Source organism: Leuciscus leuciscus (assembly GCF_965113295.1).
Source record: "Leuciscus leuciscus genome assembly, chromosome: 20".
In the NCBI taxonomy this organism is placed as follows: domain Eukaryota; kingdom Metazoa; phylum Chordata; class Actinopteri; order Cypriniformes; family Leuciscidae; genus Leuciscus; species Leuciscus leuciscus.
In genome coordinates this window covers 4,648,853-4,660,330 of record NC_138744.1, presented here as the reverse complement: position 1 = coordinate 4,660,330, position 11,478 = coordinate 4,648,853, and the positions used below count along the sequence as shown (strand labels likewise).

Below are 11,478 nucleotides of genomic sequence, written 5' to 3'. Positions count from 1 at the left end.
TGACAAAAGTTTAACGTAAACATTAAGTATTTACAGCAAAAAAAATAAAATAAAATAAAGTAAAATAAATTAAAATAAATACATTTTAGATCCCTTAACCCTACCCCCAAACATAACCATTAAAAATAATATGAAATGTAATGGACAGAAATGTGTAAGTAAAATATTTTTTTTACTAACATTATAAAATTAAAAAATATATTTTGATGCGCTAATCCCACTCTTACCTCTAAATCTACCCATAACAATTAAAAAAAGGGGTATAAACAAGTGTATAAACAAATGACAAGTGTATAAAAACAGTTTTTCATGCTAAAATTTAATTGGCCAATCAAAGCTTACATTGTTTAAAACATACCATGATCGGCGTATGTTTTAATGATTCATTGAGCAAATAACATTTCAAATGCAGAGAACCAAATCTATTTGTAATCTGCATCCAAACATGACAGCTCTAATAGTTGTTATTCTTTAAAAAAACCTGGTAGACAATCACAAATACAGTGACAACAAGCCCAATAGCAACGGCGACATGATTCAGGGTGCGTGCCATTTTGGAGTTCTTCTCTGCTAATGCTTGTTGTCCTGAGATGTTGGCATCTCGAGCCTGTGAAAACAACAGTAAAACATAATGTTAACCTCTGTTCTCATTCTGAATTTCTTTGAGCCAATGGCACAGAATTCTCAAATGAGGGAGCAAACTCCACTTTGTGGATGGGTTTTCTTATAGTTCAACATACTTTCATCTCAAAGGTGAAACACTATCTACTTTAACAAGCAAACAAAATGATGTTTATTTATTAAAACCAAACAACATGATGTCATCAAATGTATACATTTTAAACATTTCATTTTTGTTTTATTGGTAATAATGCAATTTAATGTTAATGTCGATGCAAATCGTAAAGGTTGCCAGAAACATTTCATTTAACTGATCTGAGTGCTCAAAAAAGTGGTTTGCTTATGGATCTTCAACCTAAGTTGTAATGTAGCCTGAACAAGTGGTGCTGACAGGCATGATTTATGCCTGTCTATGCACTTAAGCTGAACTATGCACTTAAAGGCATAGTTCACCCAGAAATTTTAATTATCCAATCATTTACTCACCCTCAAGCCATGTATAGGACTTTCTCCTTTCAGCCAAACATAATCAGAGTCATGCTAAAAAATATCCTGGATCTTCCAAGCTTTATGATGGGAGTGCACAGTACCATTTTTGAAGCCCAAAAAAGTGCATCCATCCATCATAAAAGTAATCCATACGGCTCCAGGAGGTTAAAGGTTGTATCAGCGATTTCAGGCCCAAAAAGGCCCAAACATATATCATCACATTCATTTAATCTTTCCTAACGATCCGCTAGCTGCCCGCCCCATAAGCAGGCCGTCAAAAAAACGCGTCTCTGTAGGCAGCCTACACTGTAAAAACTAAAGGAGCCTCAAATATCCTGTCGGATACTCAAGGAACTTCAAAATGTAATTTAAGTGCCTCAAAGCTCTTTCTCCTATAGTAGGGTTACTGGAGGAGCATTGACATTCTTTGAGGTTCTTGCTGGAACTTATGGGATCCTTTAAGCACTTTGTATTTAGTTCAGAGGTTCTGGAGTCACCTTTTCAGTACCATGAGACCTCGAAGTGCTTTGGGGGAAATAGAGGAACTTGAATGCGATAAAAGGGTTATTGGAAGATCTTTTAACATTTAAGTGGTTCCTGGAAGATCTCTTATGTTAAAGCCAGCATCTGGAGGAACCCAATGGTTCTGTGAGGCCAGAATGAGAATATTATTATCCTATTATAATTATTATTATAGGCTACTTAAGTTTGATTCAGTATAGCCTACATACCCAGGTGAAAAAAGACGTACTATTAAAAATGTAATTGAGTGTGTTTTATAGTAGGCCTACAATACAAATATACTTTAATGCATTTTTAATACATTTAACAGTAGCCTACGTCTTTTTCACCTGGGTAGCTTACATTTATTTAGTATCTATAGGCCTATTTTGTTGATTAATTTAAACCTTAAACAACAACACTAAATTATAATAATATTAATAAGAAGAATTCATGAATTATTATTGAATAAATAATAGTAATAAAATATAAATTTTTACCTACGTCTTCATAAATTATTATTTGAAGAAGAAGAACTAGGAGGAGAAAAGTTTTATTCTGTCACGAAACTGCTGCTATTCCTCTGCTGTCGTCGCTTCAGTGATCCTCGCGCTGCTCGCGCGCAACAAAGCTCAGCTGATCGACGTCATCGGGTAACGGCTCCGTCCTCTCATCAAAGCCTCCGCCGTTTGTTCGGCTCTCCGTTACAAGGTTTGTAAACTCGCCAAATAAATATAAATACAGAGTCAACTCACTATAATATTCAAACACACATATATATAAACTAAATTGATTATACATTAATACTTTTTTACAGTGTTTACCACTCGTTTATTGCACAGTATCTGGTATGAAGGTTTTAGCCGCGATGCTACGTTGATCTAACGTAAGTTAATGAACAAATGGAAATTATTGACTTATTGTCTTAGATTGATTTAGTCATTCAATTCAACATATTCTGTAAAACTGTGTCTTCAAATTGCTGATATAGCCTAACTAATTTAACTGATTCCTGCTGTCATTGGCGTTTGTTATGAATAACAAAAGCAGGTTAATATAGTTTGGTCTGTTTTTGTTTAGCCTAACTTTACTTACTACAGGTGCCCTCATTCTCTCAAATACCATTTTAAAGCCATTTACTGGTCAATAAATATTATGTTGTGAATAATCAGCTTTGTTCTTTTGTTTCCCCAGAACAACCAGTAGGCCTACATTTCTAAAATAATCTGAACATTTCAGAGGCAACATTGAATTACAGTAAGTTACCTATACACCACATGCAAGTACTTTATTACTATGAACTTTCTCTGTGTGAAATTGTATTGTTTGACTGTGTACTTTTTTAATAAGTTATTCTCTGAAAATCTTCCCTCATGCTCTCAAATCTCATTCATGTTACTCAGAAAAATAATATCACAGGTTTGGAGCTAATAATGCTATGCATTTTTTATAGGCTATACCTTAATCATATGCATTTGAATATAAGACATTTGAACCCTGAATTATAACTTCAAGTTTAGTCTTTTTCGACAAAAAAAAGGAAAAAGCTATTATATGACTTCAGAAGACTTACAACACAACCCATAACACATGAGTTGTGAACTCATTGACTATTTTTAGGATCTTTTCTGGGACATTTTTGGAGCTTAACCATTTTTACATAAATTGTTGCATTGAATTGAACTAGACAAGTGTACATAAGAATAGTTTGAATGAATTACAAAAAAAATTATGCTTGTGTTTCATGCAGTGATATTGAATGGTGACGGGTTGCATTATGCCTGAGATCTGCTTTCGGGTTCCACAGACAGAAAGTCAAACAGGTTTGGAACGTCACAAGGCTGAGGGAATTATTTAATAACTTTAATAACCTTACTAACAGTAAATTTTGTACTTTGCAGGGATCTCGGTAAGCTGAAATACAAGTTTGATCAAGAATAAAAATCCTCCTGTAGACCTGAAAATCACTGAAGTGCCTGGACCATCCACCAGAAAAGAGGAAAAGCAAACAGAAAATGAAGCTGATGCACCTTTCACTTTTCTAACTCGTTAAGTACCTCACGTGTCCCTTGTGAAGATTTTATAATTGATTGCATTTTATGTTGCAGCGAGTAAAGGTGCATCACATTTGTGAATTTCGTGAAATTACACAGGCAAAAAGACAAAATTGCTGATCGTGTGGATTCTTATTGAAATGAGTGAATTCACCAGTGAACATTCACAGAACAACAGATCATTTTACTGCACCTTAACTCTGTTCAAATGGAAAATGTTTTCTGCTTGTTGTGACATAAGGAATACTGTTTCCGGGTCGAAGCCTCTACTTCTACTTTCTCTATCTTGTTTCTAGATATTGAGAATACTCAACAACCATTTATGGGAACTGTTGATTCAAGTCACACATTTAAGCTTTTCAAAAGGCATAGTGTACATTTCAGTCTCCAGTCTCACGGCATCCCAGACTTCAACATTTTATGATTCAAAATAGCTGAATAACTAACCATCTGAGATTTCGGAATAGAGATAAAGGTTAGGATCCTAATTTTCAGGAATATTACAGCACAATGAGTGTATATTAGCACTGTTGTTTGTTTTTGACATCTGATAGAGCTTTTGGACTTGGAAACAGTGGCGTCAGACTTAACAAGCGGACTGAAACACATGTTTTAAAATTAAGTGAAGATGGACATTTTTAATTAGTCAAAATTGTAATTTTTTACATTGATTTATTACATGGAACATGTTTTTTCCATGCATTTTGATGAGATGTCTTTTCTTGTGTAGCCTATTGTATACACATGGTTGATTATTCATGTTACTTATGTATTATACTATTTTTTTTGTGTGTGTGTATTCATTGATATTAATCTATTACTAGCTTTTTTTTTCAAGTGCATGGAAGTGTATGTATTAAAATGGATCTAAAATATGTAATAAACAATTCTTATTTTGTATTTGGTTCAGTTTGTTTATTATAATAGAAGTTAATGGTGGTAACCATAGTAACAACATGAAATTAGTTTAATACAAATAAAATAAAATTGAAATTTGGTTCCTGGAGGCACCCACAGTGGTTCCACACAGTGCCTTATATAAGAGTTCCTCAGGAAACCTGTGTGGTTCCTCAGAGAACCGCCCCTTTTTAAAGGGTGCCTAGAGGATCTACAGACGGTTCCGCCGGTGTGGCAAAGTGAAGAACCCCAAAAGGTTCCTCCAGGCACCTTTTATTTTTACAGTGTAGGCTCTGAGATCTGCACACAAAAACAATTGGATTCACCAACCACTCAAAACCAAAACAAATAGTGTTCCAACCAATCACCGACAGGGGGTGGGTGTTGTGAGGTTTTGCGCTCGTGACTCCAACTTCGCGTACAGCCGTGCATGAGCGCAAAACCTCACAACACTCACCACCTTTTTGACGGCCTGCTTATGGGTCGGGCAGCTAGCGGATCGTTAGGAAAGATTAGATGAATGTGATCATATACACTGTTAGAAAAAGAGGTACAATACAGGTCCATTTTTGTTCCCTAAGGTACCGTTTTGTACATTTTTTTCTGAGAGTGTACAGTATGTTTGGGCCTTTTTTGGGCCTGAAATCGCTGATACAACCTTTAATGAAGGCCTTCTGAAGCCAATCACAACACACTGGGCCAATCACAACACACTGGGCCAGCTAACCAATCACAGCACATTTTGTATTTCGGAAGGAAGGGGTTCATCGAAATCGGTGTGTTTGAGCCAGACTGGGGAGAGAGGAGCTGTAATAATGTAAAATATGTGAAAAATAATGTTTTTGAACAATCAAGCATGAAAACATATTCTAGTACACCCCAAAAACTAAATTAAGACTTCGTAACCCCCTGGAGCCGTACGAATTACTTTTATGATGGAGATTCAGATTGTGTTTGGCTGAAAGAAGAAAGTCATTTGCACCTAGGATGGCTTGTGGGTAAGTAAATTATGGGATAATTTTCAGTTTTGGGTGAACTAAAACTTTAAGGAAGGAGATTAAACTAAGGTAAGTGATACAATAGCCGATTCAATTATTAAGCCTTTAGTTGCAATCAATTGAATGGATCAAGACTGGTTTCATGTGTTTCTGCCCTTCAAAAACGTCATAAAGTTAATTTAACAAGTTTCCACTTGATTTATATAATTTATCTTATAGCTCTCCTGAATGCAGGTTTTTGGATTTGTATTATGCACATTGATAACCAAGTTAATCATTTAGCAGGTCTACGCTTTTATCCAAATAGAGTAGAATAGAATAGTAAGCGTTAGTAATGGGTTAAGTGTTGACAAAGAAATGTGTCTTTAGTAGTTTCTTGAAAATGGCAGGTGATTCAAGTTAAGCTTAAATATTTAAGCTTAGCTAATGCAGTTTTTCACATATTAACATAATATAGGCATGTTTAATGTAAAGCAAATTAATTTGACTTTCCAGCCATGTGTGATGGCAATGTTGCCTTCTTTTGCTTTTGCAGAGTAAGAGAATTGTGGACAGAAGATTATTAGTATAGAAAAAAAGTCTTCTCTCAAATTCTGTCCATTTGTTCACGAAATTCCAAGAACAAAATGCCGTTTTTACGGCCTTTAATGTGGCGTGACAGATCGCTGTATAGGCGCCTCAGTTGAAGCGACAGCGCAGAGCACAAGTGAATGTGATTATCCCTTCCTCTTTAATACTGTAAAAACCTTTGAAATAACTGAAATCATTTGCGAAGTGATCTGGAACTATGCGGTCAAGACTCAAGCCCTGCCTGTTTAACCCAGGTCACTAAACAAACCCTGTTGATGTAAGAAAAAGGGAAAAAAGACTAACACTCATGAATATGTAATTTATTTTATTTTATTCATATCTGTGAACAGAAAATAAGAAAATACATAAATTAAAAACATAAAACTCATTTAGAAAAGATATTTAATTTAATAAGATGAAGATTGGTCCAATTAGACGAGTGGGAAGTTAGCCCCGCCTTAATGGGTGGAGCCAGGACACAGACGATGCCACACTCTTTGCCATCCTAAAAAGAAGAGAAGAAAAAATAGAATTAGAATGAACAAACTAACAGTTGTATCAGAGGATTAACAGAGAGACTTTAAAATAAAAGTGTGGTTTGAATTTCATCAGTCAGTGATTACGGGTGAATGTGTGATTGATTACACGAATGCTACAGGGAAAATACAGGCCTAAAGTTGGAGCTTTCATTACTGTGGTTCTTTTTTGTGTAAATGTTTGACAAATGGTGTTCAAATATTAAATGTTGATGTGTTATATGCAGTTGTATGTAAAAGATGCATAAGAATTAATCTTCTATTTTATAATGGGAAGAATATTGCGTGAATGTGTTAAATAACTAATGTTTCAGAGTTAAAAGTTACTTTGAGCAGTTAACATATGTTATTTTAATGGTTTTGCTCGTGTATTCGAGCTATGAGTAAATGGCTGATCATGACGCACGTGTGATACGGGCAGATAAAGGCCTAGTGCGTCATTTGAAAATTGCTCTTCGCACATCTATGTAAATTCAATGTGTTGAAGTTAGATGAAAATTAAGTAAAAAATGTTGAATGTTGTTTGTATGCAGATTAACTGCTGTAAGGATGTATATATTTTTAAAGGAATGTCTAATTGTATTTTTGGCCTTGTCTTTTGCAAGGTTGGGTCTTTTCTTTTTTTTTCCTTTTCTTGTCCCCCAAACCCTGCTTCACATCGGAAAAATTATTAGTGATTTTATTTTCCCTACTGTTATTTTCTGCTTTCAAATTTTACTGTATTTTATTTTATTTCATTTAATTATTTGGTTTTATTTATTTAGAGTATTTATTTAGAGTAAAAAGGGTATTTCAAAGGGTTATCATTTGGAAGAATTGTATTCAAATTAAACATTATTCTCTACATTAAATAAGCCAATTAGAAACAATTTGAATAAAAAGATACTAATAAATTGTATACACATATTAATAGAGTAAGGGTCAATTAACTTTATTAGCTTGAATCTAAATGAGTCACTAAAAAGAGAGAAACAATCAATAATAGTTACAAACTAAATAGGAAATATAAATCTATATAAATAAGGGTTACAAGAAGGTAACATTTAATTTGTTTGAAACAAGTCTTTACTGCCATACTGGTCATTATTTTCCTTTGTGTTATGTGATGATGATGTTTTGAATTTCAATGCTTTATTTTACTTATTTTTATTGATAATTTTCCTAAATACACCTTACCTGTTTCTAACGCAGCCAGTGTTGTCACCATTTCCTTCTCCCCTTGTTGACGCATTCTCTTGAGCGAGTCTAATCTTCTGGTCACTGGTCCAAATCTAGAAACGGTGCGCTCCCCTCACGCTCACTTCCGTATTTCACTGTTTGAGAGTGAGGGTTGCACTCTCGCTGTGACGCGCGTTACACCTGGAACTACTTTAGCAAGGTACGGACAACCCTACTAAAATGTAAACATGGTAAAGACATGCCTAAATATTTTGACTTCTCTATAACATGAACCTCATTTTTGTGGATTTTTTAATGTGTTGTAATCTTTAATTATGCTTAAATAAAGACTTGAGTAATTAAATAAATAGTTTGTAATTAAAGGAAATAACATGGACTAATACTTACAGACCAGGAGTAAACCAGTGCAGCGAAGCCCAGAGGTAAGCAGCAGCACAGCATGGTAAAGATGGAATAACACAGGTAATCTGGCACTGGATTGGCCTGTGGAGCGGCGGTCACAAAAACTGTACGCCGCACGGTGACCACAGATTGCCCTGGATATGGCCCTTGGGCATAGGGGCCCTGGGGCCCTGGCTGGCTTGGAAAGGATGGAGGGTATCCAGCAGGATTGTCATGGTATTCTGGTGGTGGTGGTGGTGTAGGCTGCAGCATTCCTGATTTCTCAGATGAATTCCAGGCACTTTGGGGCTGATTGCTGGGATCCATTTTTCTGATTATTGGCTTTTGATTTTAATTCCTTCACCTTGTGCTCTGCAGAGACGTATGTATTGCTGTACTCCGGTTCAGACTCATATACCTCGGCGATGAACGGCAGCAGCAAATGGGAGGCGAGTTGTAGGTTATTGGCAGTAGGGGAGTGTCAAGAACTTTGGCACTGTTCCCATCATACTGTGTGACTGCAGGATCCATTTTTTGGTCTCACAATGACCCTGATGAGAGACATTAAATATGAGGAGGATCAGCTGGATTATTTCATCACAACTGAGCATATTTTTTGGACCTAGTGACAATGAATCTGTCAGCAGTCCGTCTAGATTCAAAACAGGGTTATAAACTCAACCCTCCACTGTTTTAGAAGAAAAAGCACTTTTAATAAATTGAGAAACACCTTTTAAATTAATAAAACACTTTAAATAAAAAGCGTTGAAAAACCTTATGAATAAAACGCAAATTTACTGCAGAAGCTGCACCGATCCGTCTATTAATCTCCCGTTCCATCCTTACCTCACTCGTGAACAAGACCCTAAGATACTTGAGCTCCTCCACTTGAGGCAGGAACTCTCCACCAACCTGAAGCGGACAAAAGACCCTTTTCCGACTGAGAATCATGGCCTCGGATTTGGAGGCGCTGATTCTCATCCCAGCCGCTTCACACTCGGCTGTAAACCCCCGCAGTGCATGCTGAAGGTCCTGTTCTGATGGGGCCAGCACGACAACATCATCCGCAAAGAGCAGAGATGAAATCGCGTGGTCCCCAAACCTGACACCCTCCGGCCCCTGGCTGCGCCTAGAAATTCTGTCCATAAAAATGATGAACAGAACCGGTGACAAAGGGCAGCCCTGCCGGAGTCCAACATGCACCGGGAACAAGTCTGACTTACTGCCGGCAATGCGAACCAAGCTCCTGCTCCAGTCGTACAGGGACCGGATAGCCCTTAGCAAAGGGCCCCGAACCCCATACTCCCAGAGCACCCTCCACAAGATGCTGCGAGGGACACAGTCGAATGCCTTCTCCAAATCCACAAAGCGTGGATTGGTTGGGCAAACTCCCATGAACCCTCCAGCACCCTGTAGAGGGTATAGAGCTGGTCCAGTGTTCCACGACCGGGACGAAAACCACACTGTTCCTCCTGAATCCGAGGTTCTACTATCGGCCGTATTCTCCTCTTCAAGTACCCTGGCATAGACTTTCCCGGGGAGGCTGAGAAGTGTGATCCCCCTATAGTTGGGACCACCATCCCGGTCTGCCAGTCCAAAGGTACTGTCCCCGACCGCCACGCGATGCTGCAGAGGCGTGTCAGCCAAGACAGCCCCACAACATCCAGAGACTTGAGGTACTTAGGGTGGAACTCATCCACCCCCGGTGCCATGCCACATATAATATATGTGTGTACCCCCGTGCGGTGCCTTGCCAAAAATAATAATCAAGTTTTTACTAATAACTAAATTTGAAGCGGTCTCTGTAGTGATCATTGAAAATGCAGCACCTAGCCCACAAGGAAGGGGATAGAAGTCTTTCTGTGTGGATTGTTATTCAGTTGAACTTCTTGGATCGTCAGGCTGATGGCACTCTCCTCTGTCTGGCTTTTTTTCTATCCTGCCACAAAATTGCATAATGCATGGCAAAATTGTCTTTAGGAAAAGTCTCAAGTGAAATCTCACCTTTACACTGTCTCAGTCTCCCCATGCTGACCCCTCTCAGAAGTGTCAACTTCCTCTTTCAGGAGGGTGGCTGCAGGCCCCACTTCCTCTTTCATTTCTCTGCAGTCATCCCACATTGTCAAGGCAGCTGTCTGAAATTTTCAACACTCAGAGAACCGCAAAACTCACATTAAACCTACAGAATATTAACTAAAAGTCTCATCTGGTTATCATCACAGCAGTTCTTCATTTGATTAAAAAGCTTAGTTTGCGGAAAAAAGCAAGCATTCTTCGTTGCAAAGACGCAGGAAAAAGCTCTAATTATACAGTGTATAATGTAAACGAAAATAATTCTTTGTCTTTTCTTTTTTTACAAGAAACCAAAATAAAATGACTCTAAGATGTCTGTTATGTGCTTGTTCAAATCACAATTTATATTTAAATTGGTCACACAATCTCATTCAATGCACAATGCACAAAAATTATCTTAGTTAACATAAAATCTTAGAATCTCTGCAATGGATCAGTTTTTCACACTCTCTCCCACAAGGGATAACGGGATACAAATTCTAGACACCTTCAGATAGAAAGTATAATATTTAAACATGTGCAGCTAATATCTTATTATTTATTCATCACTTTAAGAGCACCTATTGCTCAGTTGTATATATCTTATCTACATTAATAAATCAAAGTCTAACTCATAAAAGTCTCTTCATGACTCAACATTTCCTAATTATCACAGAGTGCATATTCCTATTATTATGATTAATAATTTTAATAATTTCTGCATTTTTTAATTTATCTACAGTGGTTCAAATGAAATGTTATGAAGTGACGATAATACTTTTTGTGCACAAAAAACTAACAAAAATAACAACTTTATCCAACAATTTATTCTCTTCTGTGTCAGATCTCCTATGCTATTCGTGTAGTAAACACAATATAGCACTTCCGGGTTCTATGCCAGATTGTTTTCATGTAAATGATTGGCCAAAACGCATACAAAGTTTTCTGATTTTAAATGAAAATGGTGTTGTGTTAACCGCCCCTCAGTCTGCATTGTTATCTGTTCCTTTGTTCTTGTTTCCCGTCAGTCTTTAATTGCCATGGACACTCATGCTATCAGTACACCCGTTCGTCATTCAGTTCGTTATCATTAAGTTCCTCCTTGCATTCAGTTCATTCTTGGGTATTGTTTGTGTTTTTCACGCTGTGTTGTTTGATTGAGCCTTTTGGAATCTTCATCAGACTACAATGTTACATTAA

The 11,478-nt window shown here is 37.0% G+C and overlaps 1 long non-coding RNA gene across 1 annotated transcript; it reads right to left on the bottom strand.

Moving 5' to 3' along the window:
• Positions 1–271: 271 nt before the first annotated feature.
• On the bottom strand, positions 272–10,387 carry LOC309484515. The gene is made up of 3 exons (XR_014200878.1): positions 10,231–10,387; positions 8,233–8,777; positions 272–607 (listed from the first exon to the last, which is right to left on the bottom strand). It is a non-coding gene; the product is annotated as an uncharacterized lncRNA (long non-coding RNA).
• Between the last annotated feature and the right edge of the window lie 1,091 nt (positions 10,388–11,478).